This window comes from Xenopus tropicalis, chromosome 3, assembly GCF_000004195.4.
Source record: "Xenopus tropicalis strain Nigerian chromosome 3, UCB_Xtro_10.0, whole genome shotgun sequence".
Classification (NCBI taxonomy): domain Eukaryota; kingdom Metazoa; phylum Chordata; class Amphibia; order Anura; family Pipidae; genus Xenopus; species Xenopus tropicalis.
This window is the reverse complement of record NC_030679.2, coordinates 150,904,488-150,910,487: the sequence shown is the minus strand read 5'-3', so window position 1 is coordinate 150,910,487 and position 6,000 is coordinate 150,904,488.

Sequence of the window (6,000 nt, the reverse complement as noted above, 5' to 3'; positions counted from 1 at the left end):
GGGCTGCCATCTAGCGGCCCTTACTGAGGTTAAAACTGCAGCCAGTTTAAAACTGGTCTTGCCCTATTAACGGGCCTGCCATCTTAGCGGCCCTACTGGCTAACATTCTGCGACCCAGTACTGCGTTCAGATAGGCATACGAGGCTATGCCATTTTCTACGCCGGGCCCCTACTGACAGGTACTTGCGCAGTTTTTACTGCTCTGTGCGCTATTACGCAGGCTGCCATCTTTAAGCGACCCTTTAAACTGGGTGTTAACTGCGGCCCAAGTTACTGGGTCTGTTGCCTATACGGGCCCTAATCTCGGCCCTACTGGGTAACTAGCGGCCTGTACTGCGCTGTGCCTATGTACTGGGGGGCTAGCCTCTACGGCCCCTATGGGGTAAACTGCGGCCACGTACTGTTCTCGGCCTATACGGACTGCCATCATAGCGCAGCCCCTTTACCTGGTTCACTGCGCCAGTTAATGGTCTGTGGCTATACGGGCTTTGCCTCTGAGACTGGCCCTATTGGCCATAGGTAATCTATGCGCCGTATCTTACTTATGGCCTCTGTTGCCTATACGCGGCATTTGGCCATTCTTGGGCGCCTACTGGGTAATCTGCGCACGTTTACTCCGATCTGATCTGCCTATTCACCGAGGCTACGCCATTACTGAGCGCACTACATGGGCTTACTGCAGCAGTTACTGGTCAATCATTGTTGACCTATCTACGGTGGCTTGCCTCTAGCGCCCCTTAACTGCGGTAAACTGCGCCGACGTTTACTGGTCTTGTGGCCTATACTGCCCGGCGCTGGCCATCTAGCGAGCCCTTACTGGGGTTAACTGGCGCCAGTTTACTGTCTGTGCCTATTACGGCCCGGGCATGCCCCCTAGCGGCCCTACTGCGTAACTAGCCGAGATTACCTGCCGGTTCTGTGCCTATTTTATCGGGTGCATGCCCCTAGCGGGCCCTCACTGGCTCGTAATCTGGCGCCATCGTTACTGCGTTCTGTGCTATACGCGGCCTGCCATAACAGCGGGCCTACTGTGTAAACTGACGCCAGAGGTACAGTTCTCGTTGCTACTAACGGTGGCTGCCATGTAGCTGGAACCCTTACTGGAGTAAAAACTGCGCCAGGCTTTAACTGAGTCTGTTTTTGCTCATACGGGGCTGCCATATCTAACGAGGCCCTACTGGCAATAACTAGCAGTACTGGTCGGTTATTGCCCTATACGTGCTGCCACATTTAGCGGGGCCACTGGCTTACTGCGCCATACTTGTTCTTTCCTACATCGCCGGGACTGCCATCCTAGCGCGCCCCTTATACTGGGTAACTGCGCCAGTTCCACTATGCGTCTTGTGCCTATACGGGGGCTGCCCCTAGCGAGCCCTACTGTCTGAACTGCGCAGTCTAACTGTGCTCCTGTTGCCCTATTACGAGGCTGCATCTAGGAGCCTTTACTGAGAGTTAACCTTGACGCAGTTACTGCGTCTGTGCACCTATAACGGTGCTTGCCATCCTAGCGGCCCTACGTCAGGTAACTGCCGGGGCCCCAAGTTAGCTAGGTCTGTGCCTATAGGCCTGGTGCCACATTACTACGCCCTACTGGCGAGTTACTGCGCCAGTTACTGGTTCTGTGCCGACACGGGGCTGCCCTCTAGCGCCTAACTGATTGCGAACTCGGATAACGGCGTCCGTTTACTGGTACTCGTGCTCTATTACTGGGGCGCCTACTAGCGGCCCTTACTGGGTAACCTTGCCATGTTACTGTACTCGTTGCCTATACGTGGGCTGCCATCAATAGCGGGCCCTAACTGGTTACTAATGCGACCAAGTTACTGCGGTCTTCGTGCCTATAGCGGGCTGCCTAATTACTAGCGGCCCTACGCTCGGTCATGCTGCGCCAGTTACTGCCGCGTCTGTGCCATAAACGCGCGCTTGCCATCTATGCGGCCTCTACTGGGTGTACTGCGCATGTTACTGCGTCTGTGCCTATTACGGAGGCTGCCCATCTAGCGAGCTACCCACCTCGGTAAACTCGCCGCCCACCTTATCTGTCTGTGCCTATTCACTGGCTTTGCCATCTAAGCGGACCGACTGGGACACTGCGCCAGTTACTGGTCTGTGGCCCATATACGAAGGCTGCACCTCTTTTTGCTAGCGCCTGCCCCTAACTGTAACTCGCTGCCAGTTTTCACTGCTCTGTGGCCTAATTACGCGGGCTGCCCTTCTAAGCGCCCTACTGTGGTTAAATCTGCCGCCAGTTAACTGTTGCTAGTGCCTATACGGGGGCTTAAGCCCTTCTAGCCGGCCCTAACTGCGGTAACTGGCGCCCAGGTACTGTCTGTGCCTATTTACGCGGGCTATGCATGCTAGCGGCCCTACTGGGTTAATCTGCGCCAGTTTACTGCCCGTCTAGGCTCCTATCGGGGCTGCCATTCTAGCGGCCCCTACTGGCGTAACTGCCGTCCAGTTCACTGGCTCTGTGCTAATACGGGGCTGGCCCCTAGCGCCCTTAATGAGGTAACTTTAGCGCCCCATTACTGTCCGTTGTTGCCTATACGGGTGCGCTATGCCCTCTAGCGCCCTTACTGAGCCGTGTAAATAACTGCGCCAGTACTGGCGTCTTGCCTTACGGCTTTGCCCCTCACGGCCCTATACTGCGTAACTGTGCCAGTACTAGTCTGTACTGACGGTGCTTGCCAAAATACTGCGCCCTACTGGGTGGTTAAAACTGCACTCAGTACCTGGTCTGCCTAATACGGCGGCTGCGTGCACCACCCCTAAGTCGACGCCCACGGTAATGGTCTAACTGCGCCCCAGTCTACCATGTCTGTGCCTATAACGGGGCTGCCATCTAGCTGCCCTTTAAACGTAGGTTCTTAACTCGCAGCACGACTGGTCTGTTCTGCTAATACGGGGGCTGCCGCTTCCTAGCAGGCCCTATCTGGCCTGGCTAGCCCAGGTACGGCCCACTGTAGCTGCAGTCTTTGCCTAATTTTACGGGCGCTGGCCATTCTACGCGCCCTTACTGTCAGTAAACTGCGCCAGTTACACTGTCTAGTGCCTATACGGCGCGCTGCCATCTAGCGCATACTGGATACACTGCTGCCAGTTCACTGGTCTGTTGTGCCTATACGGCGGGCTGACCATCTAGCGCCGCCTAACTGGTAACCTTTGCGCAGTTACTAGGTCGTGCCCTATACGGGCTGCCCCCTTCGCGGCCCGACTGGGTAACTGCGCCTAGTTTACTGGTCTTGATGCCTATTACGGGGCTGCCATCTACGGCCTTACTGCGGTATACACGCGCATCTTACTAGTCTTGCCTATACGGGCGGCTGCCATCTACGGCCCTACTGTGATCAGGTAACGCGCGCTTTGCAGTTACTAGCGTCCTGTGCATATTACGTGCTCTATCCATCTTATATGCGGCCCCCTACTGTAGGTTAACTGCTGCATTACTGGCCTGTGCCTATTACGGGCTTGCCATCTGCCGCCCTACTGGGTAAACTGCCCGCCAGTTTAAACATGAGTCTTGTGGCCCTTACGGGGCTGCCATTACTCTAGCGGCCTTACTGGCGGTTAAATGCGCCACATTACCTAGGTCTGTGCCTATTACGGGCTGCCATCTAGCGGGCCCTACTGGGAGTTACGGCGGTCAGGATTACTAGTCTGTGCCTATACCGTGAGTGTCCACTAGCTAAGCCGCGCCTTAACTGTCACGTGTAATCTGCGCCAGTCTTTACTAGGTCTGTGCCTAGACGACGGCCTGCCATCTAGCGGCCTACCTGGCGTACTGGCCAGTTTACTGGGTACTTTAGTGCCTAATCACGGGCGCCATCTAGCCGCCCCTTACTGGCGGTACTGCGCCAGTTTTACTGGTCTAGTGGCCTATACGGGGCCTGGCCTCTTAAGCGGCGCCCTACTGAAGCAAAGGTAAACTGCGCCATTACTGGTTACTGTGCCTATACTGGGCTTGCCCCTCTAGTCAGGCCCTTACTGCGTACGGCGCCTGGCAGTTACTGGTCGCTGCTAAACGGGCTAAGCCATCTAGCGGCCTACTGGGTAACGGCGCATGTTACTAGTCCGTCTGGTGGGCCTATACAGGGCTGCCATTCTAAGCGGGCCTTATCTGCGTAACTGCGCCAGTTAAGGGTTCTGTAGCCTAATTACCGGGCTGCCCCTAGCGCCCTACTGGACGCAACATATTAACGGCGCAGTTATGCTCTGGCTATACGCGGCTGCCCCCTATGCGCGCCTCTTGTGGTACGCGCGAGTTACTGCGTCGTTTCTTATACGGGCTGCCCCTTAGCCACTACCTTGGCATAATTTCGGTCAACGGCGCACGGTAACTGGTCTGTTGACCTTATACGCGCGCCGTAGCCATCTAGCGGCCCTACTGAGTTATAACTGCTGTGGACCCACGTACTGAGTCTGATTGGATCCTACAGCGTCCGGCTGCCCCCTAGCGCGCCCTACTGGATGATAACTGCGCCAGTTTACTGGTCTGTGCCGATACGGCGACGTGGCCATCTAGCGCCCCCTAACTAGGTAACTCGTAGCTGTTATCCCTGGTCTGTAGGCCTAAACGGCTGCTACTCCTAGCGGCCCTTATCTGAGGTAATTGTTGCCGTTTACTGGTCTGTCTCAAGACCTATACGAGTCTCAGCTCCCCTTTACGGGGACCCTACTGCCGTAACCTGAGCGCCTAGTTTTACTGTACTGGGAGGCCTATACGGCGGGCTCAGCCATTACTAGCGCCCTACTGCGTAAACTGCGCGCAGTTTATTGTCCATGTGGCCGATAACGGGCTCAGCCCCTCTATGCCGGCCCTACTGGGTCAAACATGCGCAGTACTGGTCTGTGCCTAAACCGGGCCTTGCCAATACTAGCTGGCCCCTACATGAGATATAACTGCGCAGTTACGTACTCTAATGATGCCTATTACGGCGGCATTGCTCCCACTAGCGGCCCTTACTGCCGTAAAACTTGCCAGTTACTTGGTCTGTGCTAACGCGGCGTTGTCCCATGCTACGGCCTCACTGGTAACTGGCCAGTTACGTGGTCTGTGGCTTTACTCGGCTGCCCTCTTAGCGGCCCCATTACTGGGTAACTGACGCAGTTTTACTGTTCGTTTGCTATCGGAGGGGCTTTGCCCCTAAGCGCCCATTGCGGGGTACAAGACCGCCTATAAACACACGGCTTGCCGCCGAAGGCTGGGGCTTTGCAGTTAGCGACTTAATATCTGCCACCTAGCGCCCGGACCGCACATAGGCGTTAAATAGCAACGGCTGGCGCCCGCGCCCGGGGAAACTCACTCCAACCTGTATCGGATTTCGTCCGCCTCAGGGCGCGCCCGGTAATGTCTCGTTAAAAGCGATGGAACAGATTATGAGTGCGCTCGGAGTTATAACGCGATGCGCTTACGTGCTGCGCAAAACCCTTTTCCGCCAACAAACAGGGCAGCAGATACCTATCCGCCAAAGCACCATGAGATCTGCGCGCAGGTGGCGAAATGCAAACTCCGGATTGAGACTATTAGTTTCCGCACCCGCGCATTGCGCAGTATGTGTGCAGTCCCATGAGTCGCCGGAAACTTGCGGGAGAAAAAAACCCGAACGTGAGCTAGTTGAAGCAGTCAATTTATGCTAATTACGGCACATATTACTGCGTTCTAACACTTCACCTGCGTTCGAGGCTTTTTTTTCTCCCGCATTCCGGCGCTCTGGGACTCGCCCACCCTACTGCGCGCATGCGCGGGGGAAACCTAAAGCTCATATCCAGTTCGCTTTCGCACCTGAGCAGGATACTCATGGATTGGCGGAACGAGTTATCTTTTGCTGCCCCTGTTGGTTGGCGGAAGCGTTTCGCCAGCACAGTAAGCGCATGCGTTAACTCCCGAGCGCACTCATTCTGTTCCATCCGCTTGTAAACGGCAGACGATTACGCGGGCGCGCCCTGAGGCGGACCAATCCGATACAGGTTGGCAGTGAGTCCTCCCGGCCCGCGCGCAGC